Here is a 25,007-nt window from a genome sequence, read left to right on the forward strand (position 1 = left end):
AAACAAATATTTTTGGCCCCCAACTCCTGACCCGCTTAATTTAGAATCTCGGTGCAAGGCTCATAGGTCTGCATTTTAATAAGCTCCCCAGATGATTCTTTTGCACTGAAGTTAGAAAATCACTGTGATAGAAAAGTACTGAAAATTTTACTTAGTGTATATACATATCTCTAAAGTGTGTGATGGCTTCTGTAATGTGTCAACTTAGCTAGGATAAAAAGTTTTCTCAGAAACGTTTCCCTTTTTCTCCTCCCTTGTGGTTGAGCCACAAAAGACATTTTCATCCAGGATCTGGAGAGTGGAAGTGAAGCAGCAGACATTTTGGTTTTTACACTCAGAATGCCGGGCTAGGTGCTTTTACTGCTTTCACACATCTTGTCACTTATCTGCTAGCTCACTCTGTTGGTGTATGGAAGCAGCCCAGGTCTACAATGACTCCACCTTCCTTTGGATCCACCTTCAGCTTCTCTTTCTCTTGGGCCAAGTACACGTTAGCTCCTTAAGTAAGAATGCCTAGCTTCTCCTGCAGGATAACTACATCAGCAAGCTTGAAGGCAGTGGCAACTGATAAGCATTCTAGTCTGCCTTTGTCAGTTCTAGCTTGCGCTCATGGCTTCCAACTTCTCATCTTCTCTTACCAACTACCTGCCTGTGAACTTCAAGCTCTAGCTACAGACTCAAAGCTTTACAGACTGTTTGACCAGCTCCCACAATTGTACAGTCAAATCCCTTAATAACATACAATATATCCTAGTAATTCTGCTTTCAGACTGATACAATGAATTAAGGAAAAACCACTGGCCTAATTCTTTATTTTGTCCTTATTAAATCCATTGCAATAGTCCATTTCTCATTTCACCATCTTTATTCCTGTACCCTTATGTTCCAGCAAATGACATGAAATGGCAGGAAGACAAAAGGAACGAACCTTTCCAAACTCAGGTTACCTTCCCAAAGTGTATTTAACTGTATATTTCTGAATATACAATGCATAATTTTTTTAAACACTGTGTTATACATAGTCTTAGATAAATTTCCATAATTGTTTCTTCCTACATAACACAATCAAAATACGGATGGCAAGAGCCCATTTATTTATTAACAAGTATTTATTGACTGCTTTTTATATACCAGGTACAAAGACTCTGGGGATACAAACACAAAACATAACTCTTAATGCTTTTAAAAGAGCATGATTAGGATTCTTACAGATGTGCAAAAGGTATTTGTGAGTATAAGGAAGCATAGACAAGAGACATCTGACAACTTTGTGGTTAAAAATACTTCCAAGAAGAAAGAGATTTAAACTGGGGGGCTGCTGAAAAAAAGTATAAGATGGGAAAAGAAAAGTATCGATAGTTGCAGGAAAATAACAGCAGGTACAAAGGATCGGAGTCAAGGTAAGTAGTCTCTACAGTGGTTCTCAAAGCATGGTCCTTAGGTGAGTATCATCAACATCACCTGGGAATTTGTTAAAAATGGAAAATTTGAAGCCCCACCCAGTTGCACTAAATTAGAAATTCTGGAGGGAGGGCCCAGCAAGCTGTGTTTTAACAAACCGTCCAGATGATTCTGATATATGCTAAAGTTTTAGAACCACTGATCTAGTCTGATGAGGGAGTTGTAATTAGTTTATTAAGGTTAAAGCAAAGGAAACATGAAGGGACAGTACTGCCTGCTGACAGCTGTCAAAGGTCAAACTGCACAAGGCTATGTATGCTAATGTTAAACCACTGACAGTTTTCAATTTCTGAGGCTCTTCTCCTCTCTTAACTACCACTGCCCTCAATAAACTAGAAAATGCACATTCTTTTCAAGCTCTCACAGAATATTTATGAAACTTGAATATGTTCTATGCCTTTAGGGGGGCCATTATTCAGCTTCCCACAGGTGTACTTCAGACCTTTTCAGTCCTTCTCCTGTGTCTTACTGATATTTTCTCTTTTCTCTCCCTGTACAGCATTCCTAATTATTTCTTCAGATCTATCTCCCACTTCACTAATTCTCTTTTCAAGTCAATATGCTGTTAAACCTGCCCTTCAATTTATGATTTTAATTATTTTATTTTTTGTTTCTAGATTCTAATTATTTTGGACAATCCCTTGTTCCTGAGTCATACTTTCATTTCTCCCATTTGTTTCTTCAGATATATTAAGCACATTTGGCTGGGGGGGTAGGCAGATAAAGGCTTGTTTTTTATTGAATGAGTGATCTATGTAATTGCCAAGGCCACTATGTACACAGAAGAGTGGGAGAACTTTATTTCTTGGTCTCTTCCTCCTTGGACAGAGTCTTTTTTTTGGCCACACTGCTTGGCATGTGGGATCTTAGTTCCCCCACCAGGGATTGAACCTGCGCCCCCTGCATTGCAAGCACGGAGTCTGAAGCCCTGGACCGCCAGGGAAGTCCCTGGACAGAGTCTTGATGATTTCCTCCTTCCTGGCCTGAAGCCACTCTTCACAGTGCTTGCAGTGCTTCCTTGATCTTAAACCTCAGGCCTCAGCCTGGTCCGCCAGAAGTTTCTTGCAAACTTTGTCTGCCTTCAGCTTGTGGATATGTTCCATGAGAACCTGCGTGTTTTTAAACATGTTACCCTTCACTTTCATGTACAGGCTGTGATACATGTGGTGGTCAATCTTCTTAGAGTCACTGTATCTTTTGAGCAGCCAGCGCAGAATTCTCATCCTCCTCATCCAGGTTACCTTCTTGGGCATTCAAGCATTGGCAGTACCCTTTCGCTTACCGATGCCTATATGCCTGCCCTTTGGCGGGCCAAGGTGCTTTTCCAGCATCAAGCCCTGTAAGGGACAGTCACAGGCTTCCGGATGATCAGCCCATGTTTGATCAGCTTCCGGATCTGCTGACGGGAGTTGGCATTGCCAATTTTGTTAGTCTCATTGGGGTCCAACCAGACCTTCTTTTTGCCACAGCAGAGGACACTGGAGGCAAACCTCTTCTGAAACCTGAGCATACTCATGGCTGCGGCCACAGTGGCAAAAGGAAAGCACATTTATTTATTTATTTGTTTTTAATTAATTAGTTAATTTTTTCTTAATTTTGGGCTGTGTTGGGTCTTCGTTGCGGCATGCGAGATCTTTCGTTGCGGCACCACGGGCTTCTCTCTAGTTGTGGCGTGCAGGTTTTCTCTCTCTAGTTGAGGCATGCAGGCTCAGTAGTTGTGGCACACGGGCTTAGTTGCCCCGCGGCATGTGGGATCTTAGTTCCCTGATCAGGGATCGAACCCATGTCCCCTGAATTGGAAGATGGATTCTTTACCACTGGACCACCAGGGAAGTCCCAGCACATTTATTTTTATATTCAGTATCCAGTAAGATAATACCTGAAACCTTTGTGAGTCTGATTTTGGTATTTTGTTTTGCTCATGGTGACCATTTCCTCATATGCTTTGTGGTTTTTTACAGGAGCTCAAGCTCTCTGGATTAATATCTTTGGCAGTTCTTTGAGGACTTCGAGAGGATGTTCCTCTAAAAGGGATTTGAATTCACTTCTGTCTTTGTCTGGGCATAATACCAAGTAAACTGTAATCATTCAAAACGAATCTCAGCTTAAAGATTTTTTTTTTTTTTGAAAACACACAGGTAGTGGGGTCCTAAACCTCTATGAGGACATATTTCTAATTATAAATATTCAGGAAAAACCTCGTTCTCCCTCTATGCATAGCTAACGCTAAGAAGGATAAGTTTTCTGACTCTCTTTGCTAGGGTCATTTTTTTTTTTCTCTATCTCCTTTTCCCATTGGGGATATAGCCTTTTGTGGGTTCTGGTTTTAGGAAGGTAGATCTCTAGCCTGACTCCCTAATGCATAGCTTCTATTCTTGTCTCCTGAGTTTCATGAGTACCTCTTAAAAACTGACTATACAAGTTATCAAGCGGGCTTCCCTGGTGGTGCAGTGGTTAAGAATCCGCCTGCCAATGCAGGGGACACGGGTTTGAGCCCTGGTCCGGGAAGATCCCACATGCCACGGAGCAACTAAGCCCACGCGCCGCAACTACTGAGCCTGCACTCTAAAGTCCGCAAGCCACAACTACTGAGCCTGTGTGCCACAACTCCTGAAGCCCACGCACCTAGAGCCCGTGCTCCGCCATAAGAGAAGCCACCGCAATAAGAAGGCTGCGCACTGCAGAGAAGAGTAGCTGCCGCTCACTGCAACTAGAGAAAGCCAGCACACAGCAACGAAGATCCAAAGCAGCCAAAAATTAATTAATTAATTAATTAAATTTTAAATATATATATATATATATTAAAAAAAAAGTCATCAGGAACTAGCAGATGCCCTAGGGCAACAATAATTAAGTGCTTGCAAACACCTCTGCATTTGGGCTCTCTTTTTGTTTCTTATCTTAGTTTTTTTGTCAGCTCAACCATGTTTTTATTAAGCTTTTTTAAAAAAATAAATCCAGGGACTTCCATGGTTGTCCAGCTCTTAAGACTTGGTGCTCCCAATGCCAGGGGCCCAGGTTCCATCCCTGGTCAGGGAACTGGATCCCGCATGCCACAACTAAAAGATCCCACATAACGCAATTAAAAAGATCCCACGTGCTGCAACTAAGACCTGGCAAAGCCAAATAAATAAAATTTTAAAATAAATAAATAAATCCATCATTTGTACACGTTTAATAGTAGGAAAATTTTTTCTTTTAAAGATAGTTTCCTACGTCACTGGAAATAAAGTATAATAAATGTACACACCTATTATTAACTGATAATAAATGTAAGATACTGTTACACTAGGGTTCTAAAATTACTTCATTTCCTGATTCTTCTCTTTCACCCTTTCAAAGTTCCTTCCTAAGGGGTGTCCTTTACCAAACAACTATAAGGAAGTATTACCTCCCAGTCTTTGCCACCCATCTCCAAGACCCCTAAAACGTTCCCAATATCCCTAATTTTTAAAATATGGCTTCATAGACTATAAATATGTATTTATGACATTATTACTAAATAACAAAATTATATTTTTAGTCAAACACAAGTGCAAGAATGGAAAATAAATGATCTGTTAGGATGATGACGTTTTCACTTTCTTTTTATTTTAAATTATTTTCATTACATTACTTATGCAACAAAATGAATACCATCATCCTTGGTTGAAAAATTATTCATACAAATATGCTACTTATCTCTTGTCAGCCATTCTCTCATGTAGTTGTTTCAGAATGTTGGTAAATTTCAATGCGCAGCCAAATTTAAGAGTCATCCTAAAGTCTGCCATGCTGCAGTTTTAATTTCAAAGGTATAGAAACACATCCCACTCTTCGTGGCTTTCAGAAATCAGCCAGAAGTGTATTTTATGATCAAAACCAATGCAGTCCCATTATCGCAAACTGTCAATGAAGGGAATCAGGCTGAAACCACTAACCACTAAATGACTACTATCTCAAGGCACCGTCTCTGTAAAGAAGGAAGTTAGGATAATTTCACAAACCCAAGGGTAGGGAAAACACATGGACTCATAAAAGGTTTCAATGATAAAGCAATGAAGAAAGAATTAAGGGAAATAGTAACCGCTGACTATGCCTTAATTTCTTTATTGGTAAAATAAGAATGACCAACACAGAAAAACAACATTGATCAGAGATGTGGGGCAACCCACAGAGTGCTCTTTCCCCTTATCCTTTTTCTCCCCATAAAACAGCTTCAAAGCAGGAGGAGGAGGTAACTAGGTAAGGAAAATTAGTAGACAAAGACAACCATAACCTGTTGAGGGACCTCTCCTCATACCCACACAGAGGGCCAATGACTTTCTCCTGTTCTTCTTGCACCCCCACACAAAACAAACAGAATCCTGAAAAAAAAAAACTTGAATTTGTTCTGGCTTGTTTGTGAGTTTATATTTATTACTATTGTAGACAGACCCAGAAATTTCTCCTTTCCTTCCTGTGACTCCTTATGAAGTCACAAAAATCCATTAAGTCTTCTGGGTCTATTTGCAGCAGTAGTAGTCTCTGGTAAATAGCCCCTTAATTGAAACCCAGTGAAAACACCACAAAGATAGTGCTTGAGAGAAGTAGAGGAGGAAATAGCCTCCCACGGCCTCAAAGGAGAAAAAGTGCTGTTAACTCTGTATTAAACACCATTATACCAAAATAAGAGATATACATATGGATTTCACTTGGAAACAGTAAAAGCAGTGAGTAAGAAGAGTGTTTCTTCTTTAAAGCCAAGAAAGGCATAATGAGAAAAGAAACAATTGGTAGGCCCACTACAAAGAAGCAAACAAAACAACACCCAAAAATCCGTATTTTAGCTTTGCTTTGTAAAGTATTTAACTCTCCTCTAGTAACTTGCTCAGAAGCCAAACGTACACACACCCACAGGATTCCCATGAGCCTGGGCCAAATTCAATTATCAAGACAGTGTAGTGAAATTATTTTAGAATAATTTTGTACACTTGGCTACATAAAAGTCTGTCTCTAAAACAATGTTTTATAATTCTAGAACAGGAAAAATGCTGTTACTCAAAAGATAACTGGGTTTCACTTGCCACTCTTCCTTTTATACCACCTGTTAATAATCAAAAATCATTTTTATCAGTTATAGAAAATCTCTACTCTTAAAAACTAAAGGACAATATCTAGAATATTTACAAAATGCCTAGGGAAAACTAACACAACATTGTAAAGCAATTATACTCCAATAAAGATGTTAAAAAAAAAAAAGCCTAGGGAGAATGTGACATTAAAATATAAAATGAAAAACTTCCTTTTAATGACTATTCCAAGAATAAAATTATTAGCCTATTTATCTTGAAAGTAATTTTCTCCTTCCCAACTATCACTCATACTTACCTAACATTTCTACTCTTTTTCATAATTAGCCTTTATCTTGTTCCACCTTCTAATCTACTCATGCCTCTACCAACCACAATTCTGTCGAACCAAATACTTCTAAAAATAAGTATATCCAGTTATATATGCCAAACTGTACCTGTGCACAGATATAAATCTCTTTAAGCATAATAACCCCTCATTAGTCTAATGATTAGGAAATTATGTCTTGAATAGATGAATTTGCTAGAGAATTGAAGTTTATCCTTTTAAACCCTAAAACTAAGATTGAGATATACATACTTTAGGGACTTCCCTGGTGGTTCAGTGGTTAGGAGTTTGCCTTCCAATGCAAGGGATACGGATTCGATCCCTGTTTGTGAAACTAAGATCCCAAATGCCGCGAGGCAACTAAGCCCATGCGCCGCAACTACGGAACCTGTGCACTCTGGAGCCCTTGTGCCACAGCTAGAGAGAAGCCTGCACGCTACAACAAAGAGCCCACACGCTGAAACAAAGAGCCCGCACGCCACAATGAAGGATCCTGCATGCCACAAGGAAGATCCCGCGTGCCGCAGCTAAGACCCGATGCAGCCAAATAAATAAATTAAAAAAAAATAAAATCTTTTTATTTTATTTATGAAAAAAAAGTTTTAAAAAAGACATATATACTTTATACTTAAATAAAAGCCACTATAAAAATAACTTAATCAATGGTCAATATGGAAAAAAATGAGATATAAATATTGGAAAAGACGAGAAGAAAGGAAGAAATAATAATTTTAGAGCATGAACTCCTAGGACAGCCAAACACAAGACATGTGAATTTAACCTTTTTGATGACTGAGAACACCACTGTATTTTTCTATGAAAAATCATGTCACCCAGGGGGCTTCCCTGGTGGCGCAGTGGTTGAGAATCTGCCTGCCAATGCAGGGGACACGGGTTCGAGCCCTGGTCTGGGAAGATCCCACATGCCACGGAGCAACTAGGCCCGTGAGCCACAATTACTGAGCCTAGGCGTCTGGAGCCTGTGCTCCGCAACAAGAGAGGCCGCGATAATGAGAGGCCTGTGCACCGCGATGAAGAGTGGCCCCCACTTGCCACAGCTAGAGAAAGCCCTCGCACAGAAACGAAGACCCAACACAGCCATAAATAAATAAATAAATAAATAAATAAATAAAATTAAAAACTTTAAAAAAAAAGGGAATTTTAAAAAAATTAAAACAAAAAAATTATGTCACCCAGCCCTAATGAAGTATGTAAGGCCAAATGCTGCTATACTAAATGGCTCCAGGGTACTAAGTTTTAATACTATATTTCCTTCTCTTTCTTACGGTTGTTGGTGTGTTCAGCTCTAGCAGCACCTTCCTCCACTTATGTGTAATGCACCTCCTTTAATCTGCTATGAGCTACAACCAAACCTGTTAGTAAAGTTAGGTGACTTAGTAAAGTCAGGTGACTATGTTCCTAGAAGCTTCAGAAGTATACTTTTAAGAAAAGTACATGAGTTTTAGGACTCAGACTTTAAGAATACAGACTTTCTAGCCTACACTCAAGTTCTCAGCTATGTACATAAAGCAGTTTCTAGGGAAATAAAACCACAAGAGTTTCTATGGGCATAAAACTATGGTTAGATAAAGGACCACTTCATTTCATAATTAGGTCAAATGGAGCAGATCCAGGAGCAGTGCTAAAGACATGTGATTTGTATAATGAAAATCATAAATGCTCTTTAATTCATAAGAGATTGCCTCACGTTTCAGAAAGGGCAGACTAGTTTGAAGATCAGCCCAAATAATGTCTTCCTTAACTTATGAATTGTAATAATTTTAAAACATTAAAGAAAAAAAGAAATGCTATTTATTGCTTTCAAATACACAAATCAAGTTAACAAAAAACAATGTCTAATTAGGAGTTCTTTGAGTACATTCCTAATACAAACAAATAGGAAGAATCTGTAATTAACATGTCAAATATAAATGTCTCTCAAGCAATTTGCTCTGTTAGGTTGGCCACTGCCTCTATGACTCTGATTCCACCAAACTATTTCTTTTTTTTTTTTATAATTAATATTTATTGAGCATTTATTAGGTGCTCAATAAATAGTTCTAAAGCTTTACATGCATCATGCACTCTTTTTTTTTTTTATTTTATTTTATTTATTTATTTTGGGCTGCTTTGGGTCTTCGTTGCTGCGCACAGGCTTTCTCTAGTTGCAGCGAGCAGGGGCTACTCTTTGTTGTGGCACATGGGTTTCTCATTGCGGTGGCTTCTCTTGTTGTGGAGCATGGGCTCTAGGCGCACGGGCTTCAGTAGTTGTGGCATGCGGGCTCAGCAGTTGTGGCTCGTGGGCTCTAGAGCGCAAGCTCAGTAGTTGTGGCACACGGGCTTAGTTGCTCCGCAGCGTGTGGGATCTTCCCGGACCAGGGCTTGAACCTGTGTCCCCTGCATTGGCAGGCGGATTCTTAACCACTGAGCCATCAGGGAAGCCCCAAACTATTTCTTAGCAAACTATATTTTCCATAGATGATTTTCAGCCATGGGTGAAAAAGATTCTTAGTAGCTGTAACCCAACAATTTTCTGAGCCTCAAAATAGTTAACGCCACATCAAAACTCAAAGTGGACTCATCAGCAGACGCTACAAAGCCTTACACACATGACAATGCAAACTAGAAAAAGCACGTCCTTTGAAATTTTCATTGCCTTCTAACATTTCAGAAATTAAAACAGTATTGATGTGGCTCAAACTTATTTTTACATAAATTTTATTTACTTCTACTTTTTACTTTACAGTTAGTTAACAAATACATATGATACCCAAAAGCTACACAGCACTTCATACGTATTATACATATGAAGTACACATTAGAGATGTTATACAAAAATAACATTTTTCATCTATGAAATTGGTAAAGATGAAAGAAAATCGTGATGTCCCACATTAGGCAAGTCCAGAGGAATAAACTCTCATGCCTTGCTGAGGGGACTGTACCACCTCTCCAAAAGACTACCTGGTAAAATATTCATTTATTGAATCTTAGGGAATAAATAATAATGTTCATTAATTAAACCCTAAGGAAAGAAGTTTCCTAAGGAAATAAACAAAATATTTCAGAATTTATAGCAGCAAATATCTGAAATAACCTAGAAACCAACAATAGAAGTGTAGTTAAATAATTTGTGTGTTTTACAGCCATTAACTATCTGATGACATGGAACAATTTTCTCAACATTAAGTGAAAAAAGAATACTAAACTGTATTATTTAAAATACAGGGACTTCCCTGGTGGTCCAGTGGTAAAGAATCCGCCTTCCAAAGCAGGGGAGGCAGGTTCAATCCCTGGTCAGGGAACCAAGATCCAACATGCCGCAGGGCAACTGAGCCCGCGAGCCCCAACTACAGAGTCCATGCGCCCTGGAGCCCGCACACCACACCCAGAGAAGAGAAAACCCGCACGCCACAACTAGAGAGAAGCCCACGCGTCGCAAGGAAAGATCCTGCGTGCCTCAATGAAGATCCCATGTGCCGCAACTAAGACCCAACACAGCCAAAAATAAATAAGTAAATAATAAATAAATCTTTTTAAAAAATATGTATATATTATACATGTATCTCTCTGTCTCATATAATCACAGAACAAAATGGAAAGAAAATTTACCTGCTAATAATGATTACTCTCTAGGAAGTATTATATGTGGTTTTATTTTGTTCTTTATAACTTTGCTACACTGTTCAAAATTTTTGAAAAACTCTTCACATATGAAATAATCACATAAATTATTTGAAAAGAGAAATCAAACCAAACACCTTGTCCAAAATGTTGTGACAAAATACTGAGATACTGCTTTAAAAAAAAAAGTTTTTAAACAGGAAAATAATAGTTCATACTGTAGTTAATAACAAGAGAACTGAAAAAATGTTAGCATATAGAAAGAAACACAATTTAAAGGATTACCTACCAAACTGCCAAATTTCTAAATCAAGATAAAATTACAAGCACTTACACTTTGTTAAAATTTGCAAAACATTACTTTTTATAATGAATATTTTACCTCTGTAAATAGCTTACGATAATAGAAAGTCTTCCTAACACTGTTTAAACCAAAAATGACACTTGCAAGGAAACAACCAAGAGTTTAATTAAACTGCCATCATAAAAACAAGTAGTCACTGCTTAAAAGTAGACATTATGTCAAATTAATCATACTTTATCTTTTATGCCTTATAATACTGTGACTGAACTTCACTGGATTTAGAATGTTATAAAACTAGCAATCATATGTATGCTAAAGTTATACATACTGTAGTCCTAGAAAAATTAAAGTTCCATAGTGTCATGCTCCCCAGTAGAGGTAATTTGATTATTTAAAACCCAAAACTTTTGTGCACAGCATACATGACACCTTACTGGGCAAACCAGAGACTATTCTCAAGTCAAATAGAGGTCTGAACTCTCTGGTCACTTTACTCAAAGCCAAAATTAAATTCTCCCAACTCTGTAATTAGTCATCATGGACCTAGGATTGTATAACAATGTGGAGAATCAATATAATTGTTATACTAAGGATTAAGTGGACTCAGTGTTTAGCTCCCTCAAATGAAAAATACTTGATCCTGCATTACCAACTCAAAACCTTAATATATTTCAGTACCACAACAAAACCAAAGGCATAACCCTCGTGAACAGGGAAGAATGTCTCATGTAGAGGAACTAAATGGAAGAATTGAACTAAGGGCTAAAAATTCTGAATTCTAATCACAGATAAGCCAGTGACCCAAGCCAACACTTACCTCAACTTTTTCAACCACAAGTTGAAACTTATTCAAAAATAAGTCATACAATGTTTGGGAAAAAAAAAAGAATTAAACCTTAAACTTTTTAACCAAGAAAAAGAATTCATTGTCCTAACCTGGTCCACACATAGATAAACCCCATGGCCCTGAAATCAGTACTGGTAAGTGTGGCAACTTAGAAAGACTTAAAGTATGTTTAGCAACTGGGAGGTGGCATTTTAATACCTTAAGCTTAATCATAGCTGAGTGCATAAAGAGGTTTATGCTGCCAGTACTGTCCTAACAAGAAGGATACAGCACAGCCTTGCCTACAAAATGATTAAAAATGTGCAGTTCAAGAAAAAATGATTAACTATAGATTAACTATATATACAATAGAAGTATAAATTGTTATTTATTTACTATTATCACATATTAATTAAAATACTAAATCAAATTATATCTATGTTAAATACACAAGTACAGTTCAAAGGTATTAAAATGTAGATATACGTTGTGAAATATAATCTGTATTTAATCATTCTCAAATATTTCTACATTATATACTTAGCACTTTCTTTAACAATATTAGTCCTTACTGCCTTCATTCATCATCTTGGTTATGTGCCTGTTTTTTGGATCCCAGCATTTTTATCTTTTATTATCTGCAAAAGCAGTATTACTGACATTCTTCATTTGGTAAGTTAAAACTAAGATGAAATTGTTCCCAATTTTTTAAACTTAACACTGGGTAAAGTTAATGATAAGAAAAATGATGAAACTGGTTAACAGCAAAATTTGGGAATTACTATATTAAAAAAAAGCTTGCAGGGGGTGGGAAGGCAGGGAGGATGGAACTTTGCAAATGGAAATATGGCAGATTACTCAAACAGCCTGCCTCCTAAAAACTGAAAGTGCTAAATTAAAAGCAACAAGTCAGGTATTTTTCAGCTTGAAAAGTTTTTTATTTATTTCTATCTTACATCTTATACCCATTTCTCTCCTAAGTATTTTCACACTTGCCTTTAAGTCCTTAAACTTTTTTAAATAATTGTTTTTAAAGTCTTGGTGTACTAATTCTATCATTTCAGCATTTCTAGGTCTATTTCTATAGACTTATTTTTCTCTTAGCTATGGATGACATTTTCCTACTTATTTGCATGTCTAATTAACACAAATTTCAGGACAATGATTCCTTCTAGGTCAGAAAAAGGAAAGGGCACATAGAAACTTCTAAGATACCAGTAGTGTTCTATTTCTTTAATGGAGTGATGGGTACACAGTGTTCACTTTTAGTCTTTAAACCATATGTGAATCTTTATACATATGCTGTACTTCTTGAAAAAAATACTGTAAAAACTTAACTTTGATGCTTTGAAAAGATACAGTAGGAAGAAAAAGGAGGGCAGCAGGGGAAGGACATCATCAAAAAGGGCAAAGCAGGGAACTCCAGGGCTTCACCCACTGCACATACACATACACACATACACACACACACACACACACAGGCTGGAAAAAATGATCAGAATCAACTTTTGCAGAACTCTGGAATCTAATAAAAATTACAACAACCAAGAAGGCTTGGCAAAGAAAGAAGCTGCTACACTGCAGTAAGAGAGCACTGTGGTGTTTCTAACTGCCTACCAACCATCCCCCACTCCCCAGTTCAGAAGGGGCAGTAAGGATGGCAGCTGCACTCCTGGTGCAGGACAACAGTGCCAAGGGGGCAATACAAACCTTAGTCTCAAAGAACTGTGGCTGAATGCAATGACCTGACTGGCAACTTCCTCAAAAACTGGCACAAGAAAGTGCTTTTGTTTTGCCTGACTTGGAGCACTCCCAGGGCAAGCAGCCTAGGATAGGGGAAAACAGGCAGGATAATAACGCATATATAGAACTAAAAGCCTGGGAAGGAAGACATTGAGAAAGGAGATACGTGGGGAGAAATGGGCTTTGTAAACTCTCATATATAACGAGGAATCTAGACGGCCACACATATGCCCAGAGCTGAACACATGCACAGAAAAAGGCCTAGAAGACCTTAAACTTTTACCTTTAGCTGACCTTTAGGCTCCACACAAACAGGAGGTAAAAGCTAAGGCAGGGTTGTAAACAGCCCGGCTAAGCACTGGAGTACCCAAACACAGAACCACCCAGCCAAAAGTAGAGTATTATTTTCTTTTTCTTTATTTTATACTTTTCTGGTCTCCAGGTGTTCAAGGAAACTGGGAAAAACTCTAGTTGACTGCTAAGGTAATGGAACACAGACTTCAATAATCACACATGACAAAGCATATATACCTAACAAAAATAATTTAGAAAAGACACTAAACAAACAACAATGAAACTAATTGTAACAACCCACAACAAGCAGCAACAAAAAACCCAGAGAAGGGGAGGAATCTGATGTCTAGAGTCAACACATAATATTCAAAATGTCCAGTTTTCAACAAAAGATTATGTGGCATGCAAAGAAACAAGAAAGTATAAACCATTCACAGGAAAAAAAAAGAATACAGAAACTGTCCCTGAGGAAGCCCAGGCAAAGGAAACCACAAAGAACTAAAAGGAAACCAAGAAAACAGTTATCTCATTAAGTAGAGAATATCAATAAGGAAACAGGAATTATAAAAAGGAATCAGACACTGAGTTAGCATCTCTCCACTACTAGGGCACCTGCTGGTCACTGGTGGGGGACCCTGACACCCAAGGAGAATGGAGGAACCACCAAGTGAGCCGGTAGGACATGGGGGGACTGAGGGGGAGGAGAAGTGGAGGCCAGACAGGATCAGCACCCCTGAGGCCGGGGAGATCAGGAGAGGCAGGCAGGAGAGGCAGGTGGGAGGAGCAAGAGAGGAGAGAAGGGCATTTGCCCCACCCACTAGAGCCCAAAAAGCCTGCTGGGCTCCCAGGTGAGGTCCCCTGCCATCTGAGACCAGGGGTGGGGGGCACGCCTGGGCCCCTTCTGTTCTGTTGAGCCTAAGCCCCACCCTCCACAGTCCTCAGGGCCTTTTCCAGCCCTGTGGGTCCTAAGCATAGGCCCCAACCACTGCCCAAACCTCCCCCTTGCTTAGGCCCCGCCCTCCACAGCCAAGGCCTCCCCCCGTTTTTTTTCCTCTTTCCCCTACTCCTCTTTTTTACTATTGTGGTACTGTTGTACCTTCCGGTTGTTGATTCATCTATATTTTTATATTCTTTCTAACATATCTGTTAGTTTCCCAGTCTAATTTTATTTTTTACTTTGTTATCATTCTCACTCTCTCTTTTTTTTTTTTTTTTTGCGACCCCACGTGGCTTGCAGGATCTTGGTTCATGAGCTGCGGGTCAGGCCGAAGCTCCTGTGGTGGGAGCTCTGAGTCTGAACCACTGGACTGACAGAGAATCTCAGACCCCAGGGAATATTCATCGGAGTGAGTTCTCATGGAGGTCCTCATCTCAGCACCAAGACCCAGCTCTACCCAACAGCCTACAAATTCCAGGGCTGGAAGCCTCAGGCCAAACAACCAGTAAGACAGGAACACAATCCCACTCATAAAAAAAAAAAAGAGAGAGAGAGAGACAGCCAAATAATATGTCACAGATGAAGGAGCAAGGTAAAAACCTACAAGACCAAATAAATGAAGAGGAAATAAGCAATCTACCTGAAAAAGAATTCAGAGTAATGATAGCAAAGATGATCCAGAATCTCAGAAATAAAATGGAGGCACAGATTGAGAAAATACAAGAAATGTTTAACAAAGATCTAGAAGAACTAAAGAACAAACAAACAGAGATGAACAACACAATAACTGAAATGAAAAATACACTAGAAGCAATCAATAACAGAATAACTGAGGCAGAAGAACGAGTAAGTAAGCTGGAAGACAAAATGGTGGAAATAACTGCTGAGGAGCAGAATAAAGAAAAAAGAGTGAAAAACAAGACAATCTCAGAGACCTCTGGGATAACACAAAACACACCAACATTCGAATAATAAGGGTCCCAGAAAACGAAGACAAAAAGGAAGGGTCTGAGAAAATATTTGAAGAGATTATAGTGGAAAACTTCCCTAATATGGGAAAGGAAATAGTCATGCAAGTCCAGGAAGCACAGAGAGTCCCATACAGGATAAACCCTAGGAAAAACACACCAAGACACATATTAATTAAACTAACAAAAACTAAATTCAAAGAAAAATTATTCAAAACAGCAAGGGAAAACCAAAAAATAACATACAAAGAATCCCCATAAGGTTATCAGCTGCTTTTTCAGTGGAAACTCTGCAGGCCAGAAGGGAGTGGCAGAATATACTTAAAAGTGATGAAAGAGAAAAACCTACAACCAAGATTACTCTACCCAGCAAGGATCTCATTCAGATTCGATGGAGAAGTCAAAAGCTTTCCAAACATGCAAAAGCTAAGAGAATTCAGCACCACCAAACCAGCTTTACAACAAATGCTAGGGAAACTTCTCTAAGCAGGAAACACAAGAGAAGGAAAAGACCCACAAAAACAAACCCAAAACAACTAAGAAAATCATAATAGGAACATACATATCAATAATAACCTTGAATGTAAATGGATTAAATGCCCCAACCAAAAGACACAGACTGGCTGAATGGATACAAAAACAAGACACATATATATGCTGTCTACAAGAGACCCACTTCAGACTTAGGGGCACATAAAGACTGAAAGCGAAGGGATGGAAAAAGATATTCTATGCAGATGGAAATCAAAAGAAAGCTGGAGTAGCAATACTCATATCAGATAAAATAGACTTTAAAATAAAGAATGTTACAAGAGATAAAGAGGGACACTACATAATGATCAAAAGATCAATCCAAGAAGATATAACAATTATAAATGTTTATTCACCCAACATAGGAGCACATCCATATATAAGGCAAATGCTAACAACCATGAAAGGAGAAATCGAATAATAGTAGGGGACTTTAACACCCCACTTACACCAATGGACAGATCATCCAAACAGAAAATTAATAAAGAAACACAAGCTTTCAATGACACAAGAGACCAGATAGATCTAATTAATATTTATAGAACACTTCACCCCAAAGTGGGAGAATACACTTTCTTCTCAAGTGCACGTGGAACATTCTCCAGGATAGATCACATCTTGGGTCACAAATCAAGCCTTGAAAATTGAAGAAAACTGAAATTGTATCAAGTATCTTTTCTGACCACAAGGCTATGAGATTGGAAATCAATTACAGGAAAAAAACTGTAAAAACACAAATACATGGAGGCTAAACAGTGTGCTACTAAATAACCAAGAGATCACTGAAGAAATCAAAGAAGAAATAAAAAAATACATAGAAAAAAATGACAATGAAAACACGACAACCCAAAACCTATGCGATGCAGCAAAAGCAGTTCTAAGAGGGAAGTTTATAGCAATTCAATCTCACCTCAAGAAACAAGAAAAATCTCACATAAACAATCTAACCATACACTTAAAACAACTAGAGAAAGAAGAACAAAGAAAACCCAAAGTCAGTAGAAGGAAAGAAATCATAAAGATCACAGTAGAAATAAATGAAATAGAAACAAAGAAAACAATAGCAAAGATCAATAAAACTAAAACCTGGTTCTTTGAGAAGATAAACAAAATTGATAAACCCTTAGCCAGACTCAACAGAAAAAAAGGGACAGGATGCAAATCAATAAAATTAGAAATGAAAAAGGAGAAATCACAACTGACATCGAAGAAATACAAAGGATTATAAGAGACTACTATAAACAACTATATGCCAATAAAATGGACAACCATGAAGAAATGGACAAATTCTTGGAAAGGTATAACCTTCCAAGACTGAACGAGTAAGAAATAGAAAATATAAACAGACCTATCACAAGTAATGAAATTGAACCATAATTAAAAATCTTCCAACAAAAGTTCAGGACAAGATGGCTTCACAGGCGAATTCTACCAAACATTTAGAGAAGAGCTAACACCCATCCTTCTCAAACTCTTCCAAAAAATTGCAGAGGGGGAAACACTCCCAAATTCATTCTATGAACCAACCATCACCCTGATACGAAAACCAGACAAAGATATCACAAAAAAAGAAAATTAGAGACCAATATCACTGATGAACATAGATGCAAAAATCCTAAACAAAATACTAGCAAACAGAATCCAACAGCACATTAAAAGGATCATACACCATGATCAAGTGGGATTTATCAAGGGGATGCAAGGATTCTTCAATATACCTAAATCAATCAATGTGATACACCACATTAACAAATTAAGGATTAAAAACCATATGATCATCTCAATAAATGCAGAAAAAGCTTTTCACAAAATTCAACACCCATTTATGATTAAAAACTCTCCAGAAAATGAGCACAGAGGGAACCTACCTCAACATAATAAAGGCCATATATGACAAACACACAGCAAGCATCATACTCAATGGTGAAAAACTGAAAGCATTTCCACTAAGATCAGGAACAAGACAAGGATGTCCACTCTCGCCACTATTATTCAACATAGCTTTGGAAGTCCTAGCCACGGCAATCAGAGAAGAAAAAGAAATAAAAGGAATACAAATTGGAAAAGAAGAAGTAAAACTGTCACTGTTAGGGCTTCCCTGGTGGTGCAATGGTTGAGCGTCAGCTTGCCAATGCAGGGGATGCGGGTTCGAGCCCTGCTCTGGGAAGATCCCACATGCCGCGGAGCAACTAGGCCCGTGAGCCACAACTACTGAGCTCTGCGCGTCTGGAGCCTGTGCTCCGCAACAACAGAGGCCGTGATAGTGAGAGGCCCGCGCACCGCGATGAAGAGTGGCCCCCACTTGCCGCAACTAGAGAAAGCCCTTGCACAGAAACGAAGACCCAACACAGCTAAAAATAAATAAATAATAAAAATAAAGGAATTCTTTAAAAAAAAATAGATTAAAAATAAAAAGTTAACTAAATGGGTTCAACAGCAGATTTGAGCACGAAAAACAAGGAATCGACAAACCTGAAGATAAGTGAATTTAAATTATTCAGTCTGAGGAATAGGAAATGAGTGAAGAAAAATGAACACAGCCTAAGGAGTCTGCAAAACACCATCAAGCAAACCACCATAATGGATAATGGGAGTCTCAGAGGGAGAGGAGAGAAAGAGATAGAAATTATATTTGAAGAAATAATGGCTACAAACTTCCCAAATTTTATGAACATGAATCTTCATATCCAAGCAGCTCAACTAACTCCAAACAGCACGAACTAAAAGAGATCAACACCAGGACACATTATAGTCAATCTAATGAGACACAAAGAACCCTGAAAGCAGCAAGACAGAAGGGACTTATCACCTACAAGTGATCCTACATAAGATTAACGGCCAATTTCTCAACCAAGAATTCTACATCCAGCAAAATTTTTCTTCAAAAATGAAAGAAAAACTAAGACATTCCCAGATAAACAAAACCTGAGGGTGTTTGTGACAAGTAGACCTGCTCTATAAGGACTCTGAAAAAGAGTTCTTTAGATTGAAATGAGAGGACACTGGATAGTAATTCAAAGTCACACAGAGAAATAAAGAACAAGAGTAAAGATAGCGGGGACTTCCCTGGTGGCACGGTGGTTAAGAATCCGCCTGCCAATGCAGGGGACATGGGTTCAATCCCTGGTCCAGGAAGATGCCACATGCCACGGAGCAAATAAGCCTGTGCACCACAACTCCTCAGCCTGCACTCTAGAGCCCGTGACCCACAAGTACTGAAGCCCGCGCGCCTAGAGCCCGTGCTCTGCAACAAGAGAAGCCACCACAATGAGAAGCCCATGAACTGCAACAAAGAGTAGCTCCCGCTCACTGCAACTAGAGAAAGCCTGTGTGTGGCAACAAAGACCCAGTGCAGCCAAAAATAAATAAAATAAAATAATTGTTTAAAAAAAAGAGTAAAGGGATTCCCTGGTGGCGCAGTGGTTGAGAATCTGCCTGCCAACGCAGGGGACACGGCTTCGAGCCCTGGTCTGGGAGGATCCCACATAACGCGGAGCAACTAGGTCCGTGAGCCACAATTACTGAGCCTGCGCGTCTGGAGCCTGTGCTCCGCAACGGAAGAGGTCGCAATAATGAGAGGCCCGCGCACCGCAATGAAGAGTCGCCCTCACTTGCCGCAACTAGAGAAAGCCCTTGCACAGAAACGAAGACCCAACACAGCCATAAATAAATAAATAAATAAATAAATAAAAAATAAATAAAAAAATAAAAAAAGAGTAAAGATAGCTACATAAGTACATATACAAGCCAGTATTATTGCATTAATGATTTGTACCTCCCCTTTTTCTGGCTTACGTGATTTCAAATAAGAAAGCATAATAACTATATGTTTAAAACTAAACATCTGTGTTAATAGGAACACAAGGTATAAAGATACAATATCTAACAATAACAAAATAGGGTGCAGGGGGAACAGAGCTGTATAGGAGGAAAGTTTTTGTGTACTACTAAAACTAAAGCTGCTATTAGTTCAAACTTGATTGTTAAGATGTTAATTGTAATCCCCAGAGTAACACGAAGAAAATAACTTCAAAATATACAGAAAAAGAAAGAAAAGAAAAAACAGTACACTAGAAAAAATCAACCACAGCTGACCCTTAAACACAGGTTTGAACTGCACAGGTCCACTTACACATGGATTTTTTTTCACCACATACACACAGTACTATACAATCCATGGCTGGTTGACTCTGCAGATGCAGAACTGCGGATATGTAGGTCTGACTGCAGGACTTGAGCATCCACTGATTTTGGTAATCAAAGGCAGGTCCTAGAACCAATCACCTGCAGACACTGAGGGATGACTGTAATCACAAAAGAAGGCAGTGATGAAGGAACTGAGAAACAAAAAAGATATAAGACAAATAGAAAACAAATAGGTAAATAGCAGAACCAAGTCCCAACTTATAAGTTACTTTAAATGTAAATGAATTAAATTTTCCAATTAAATGGCAGAGACTGGTATAATAGATTAAAGCCAATCCAACTAAATGCTATCTACACACTTAATTTATATCAAACGATACAATAGCTTAAAAGTAAAAGGATGAAAAAAGGCAGTCCATGCAAATAGTACCCAAAAGAGGAATGAGGTGGCTATACTAACATCAGACAAAATAAGAGTTTAAGACAAAAGTGTTACAAAAGACAAATTGTTGCAATGACAAAAGGGTCAATCCATCAAGAAGACATAGCAATTACAAACATAAATACACCTAATAACAAAGTCACAAAATAATATGAAGCAAAACCTGACAGAACTGGAGAGAGAAACTGACATTTCTACAATAACAGAGTTCAAAACTTCACTTTCAATAATGGAAAAAACAAGCAGACAACAGATCAATAAGGAAACAGAGTATTTGCAAAGCAATATAAACCAACTAGTCCTAACAGACATATACAGAACATCCCACTGAACAAACAGTGGAATACATATTTTTCTCAGGTGTACATGGAACATTCTCCAGGAGAGATGTTAGGCCACAAGTCTCCATAAATTTTATTTTATTTTTTTTAAAGATTTATTTACTATTTGCTTATTTATTTTTATTTATTTTTGGCTGCATTGGGTCTCAGTTGCAGCGTGCGGGATCTTCATTGAGGTACGTGGGATCTTTCATTGTGGTGCGTGGGCTCTTGGTTGCGGCATGTGGGCTTTCTCTTCTCTAGTTGTGGCGCGCAGGCTCCAGAGGGCATGGGCTCTGTAGTTTGTGGCATGCGGGCTCTCTAGTTGAGACACGTGAGCTCAGTAGTTGTGGTGCATGGGCTTAGTTGTGCCGCGGCATGTGGGATCTTAGTTCCCTGACCAGGGATCGAACCCTTTGTCCCCTGCATTGTAAGGCGAATTCTTTACCACTGGACCACCAGGGAAGTCCACATAAATTTTAAAAGACTGAAATCATACAAAGTATTTTTTATGATAACAGAATGAAACTAGAGATTAACAGAAGAAAAACTAGAAAATTCACAAATACGTAAAAATTGAACAACATACTCTTTCTTTTTTTAAAATTTAATTTAATTTTCTTATTGAAGTACACTTGATTTACAATGTTGTGTTAGTTTCGGATGTATAGTGAAGTGATTCAGTTATATATGTATATATATATGTACGTATGTATGCATGTGCACGTATACATACATACAGATATATATATACTTTTTCAGATTCTTTTCCCTCATAAGTTATTACAAAATAGTGAGTATAGTTCTCTGTGCTATACAGTAGGTCCTTGTTGGTTATCTATTTTATATATAGTAATGCTTATATGTTAATCCCAAACTCCTAATTTATCCCTCTCCCCTTTCCCCTTTGGTAACCATAAGTTTGTTTTCTATGTCTGTGGGTATTTCTGTTATGTATATAAGTTCTTTTGTATCTTTTTTTTTTTTAAGTCCACATATAAGTGATTATCATAGGATATTTGTCTTTCTCTGTCTGGTTTATGCAATTAGTATGATACTCTCTAGGTCCATCCATGTTGCTGCAAACGGAATTAATTCATTCTGGCAAATGGCTGAGTAATATTCCATTGCATGAGTGTATATATATATATTATATACATACACATAATATATATGTTTTTTATATATATACACCAAATCTTCTTTATCCATTCATATGCTGATGGACATTTAGGTGGCTTCCATGTTTTGGCTACAGTAAATAATGCTGCAATGAACATTAGGGTGCAAGTATCTCTTCAAATTATGGTTTTCTACAGATATATGCCCAAGAGTGGGATTGCAGCAGCATATGGTAGCTCTATTTTTAGTTTTTTAAGGAATCTCCATACTTAAACAACATACTCTTAAACAACCAATGGTTCAAAGAAAAAAATCACAATGGAAATTAGAAAATGCCTTGAGACAAATTAAAATGAAAACACAACATACCGAAACTTATGTGATATACAGAAAGCAGTGCTAAGAGGTAAATTTATAGGTATAAATGCATATATTAAACAACAAGAAAGACCCCAAATCGGTATCCTAAGTTTACACCTTAAAGAAGTAGAAAAAGAAGAGCAAGCTAAATCCAAAGCAAACAGAAAGAATGAAATAATAGATTAGACTGGAGATAAAAGAGAATTAAAAAAAAAAAAAGATAGAATCAACAAAACCAGAAGCTGATTCTTTGAAAATATGAACACAATTGAAAAACCTTTAGCTAAACTAAAAAAAAGAAAGAAAGAAAAGACTCAAATTACTAAAAAATCCAGAGATGAAACTGGGGACAATTCTATGGACCTTAAAAATAAAAAGGATTATAAGTGAATACTATAAACAACTATACACCAAAAAGTAAGATAACCTAGATGAAACGTACATGGTTCTATAAACAGACAAGGTACCAAAACTGACTCCAGAAGAAAAGGAAAATCTGCAGCAAGAGACTGAATCAACAATCAGCTTCCACCAGGGAATTTCCTGGAGGTCCAGTGATTAAGACTCTGTGCTTTCACTGCTGAGGGCCTGGGTTTGGCCCCTGGTCCGGGAACTAAGATCCCACAAGCTGCGTGGCACAGCACGTAAGAAAAAAAAACAAACAAAACACTTCCCCCAAAAGAAAAGCCCAGGACCACATGGCTTCACTGGTAAATTCTACCAAACATTTAAAGAATAATCATCAATCCTTCTCAAACTCTCCCAAAATCCAGAATAGGATAGAACCCTCCCTAACTCACTGTGTGATGCTAGCATTACCTCAATACCAAAACCAGGTAAAAACATTCAAGAAAATTATAAACCAATATCCCTTACAAATACAGATACAAAAATCCTCAACAAAATACTAGCAAATCTAATCCAACAGCATATTAAGAGGATTACACATTATGAGAAACTAAGATTTACCCCAGGTGGGTCAATAATGAAGACCTATCAATATAATACACCACATTAATAGAATGAAGGAGAAAAACCATATGAACATCTCTATTGATGCAAAAAAAGCATTTGACAAAATCCAACACTCTACCATGATAAAAAATATTCAAACTAGGAATAGAAAAGAAATCCTTGGGACTTCCCTGGTGGTCAGTGGCTAAGAATCCGCCTCCAATGTAGGGGACACGGGTTCGATCCCTGGTCAGGGAACTAAGATCCCACATGCTGCGGGGCAACTAAGCCCAACTAAGCCCGCACATTGCAGTTACTGAGCCTGCGTGCTCTGGAGCCCGTGTGCCATAGCTGGAGAGAAGTGTCACAACTAGAGAAGCCCGAGCGCCACAACGAAGATCCCGCGCACCACAACTAAGACCCAAAGCAACCCAAAAAAAAGAAAAGAAATCCTTCATCGTGATAAAATGACTTTTATTGAGAACCCACAGTTAACAAACTCAATGGTGAAAGACTGAAAGCTTTCCCCCCTGAGAACAGGAACAAGACGAAGATGCTCTTGTTTGACACTTCCATTCAACACTGTACTGGAAGCTCTAGCCAAAGCAGTGAGGCAAAAAAAAAAAAAAAAGCCATCCAAATTGGAAAGGAAAGAATAAAATTATCTCTATTCACAGATAATATAATCCTACATATGGAAAACCAAAAGAATACACACACACAAATTATTAGAGCTAATAAATTCAGCACAAAAATCAGTTGTATCTTACACACAAACAATGAACAATCTGAAAATGAAATTAAGAAAACAATTCCATTTATAATAGCATCAAAAAACATACTTAGGAATAAATTTATCTAAGGAGGTATAAGAATTGTACACTGAAAACTGGAAAAAATTGCTGAAAGAAATTAAAGACCAAAACAAATAAAAAGATATCCAAGGGTTAGGAGACTTAATATTGTTAAGATAGGAATACAACTCAAAGCAACCTACAGATTTAATACAATTCCTGTCAAAATTCCAATGGCCATGGGGAGGGTGAGAGGGAAGCTCAAAAGGGAGGGGATATATGTATACATATAGCTGATTCACTTCCTTGTACAGTAAAACTAACACAACATTGTAAAACAATTATAATCCAATAAAGATGTTAAAAAAAATTCCAATGGCCATTTTTGCAGAAAAGGAAAACCTGTTCCTAAAATTCATAAAAAGATTACCATTTTCTGCTCTGACATGTAAAGAGCACGGAAGTCACTGTTCCTGTCCTCACAAGAAAACCAAAAAACAAAAACTCTTCTTAGCTCCATCAGAGAATTCAGGTCGCAGGGTAAATCACTGCCCTGAAAACTGGAGAGAGGAGGACAGGGAAAATCCCAATTTACTGGAAGCAAAAGCCCAGGAGTATAAGCTGTTGTTGGCAACATTATTTCTTTTTCATAAACTCTATAAGCAAGGAGAGGATGAAATATTTGAAGTATTAAAAAAAAACAAAACCTAGAATTCTGGATCCAATAAAATTATCTTTCAGTAGAGGAGAAGTAAAGAATTTGTCAGACAAACAAAAACAGAGGGAATTTATCATCAGCAGA

General features: G+C 37.9%; 1 protein-coding gene and 1 pseudogene across 8 annotated transcripts in view; both read right to left on the minus strand.

Moving 5' to 3' along the window:
* The window catches only part of CSNK1G1 (casein kinase 1 gamma 1), a 196,718-nt gene that overhangs the window by 150,097 nt on the left and 21,614 nt on the right, over positions 1-25,007 (minus strand). The gene's annotated exons all lie outside the window — the stretch shown is intronic.
* Positions 2,478-3,026, minus strand: LOC309625889 (large ribosomal subunit protein eL19 pseudogene; annotated as a pseudogene). The gene has a single exon. The product of its transcript is annotated as a large ribosomal subunit protein eL19 pseudogene (transcript).

The sequence above is a fragment of the Balaenoptera borealis genome (assembly GCF_965194805.1).
Source record: "Balaenoptera borealis genome assembly, chromosome: 3".
Classification (NCBI taxonomy): domain Eukaryota; kingdom Metazoa; phylum Chordata; class Mammalia; order Artiodactyla; family Balaenopteridae; genus Balaenoptera; species Balaenoptera borealis.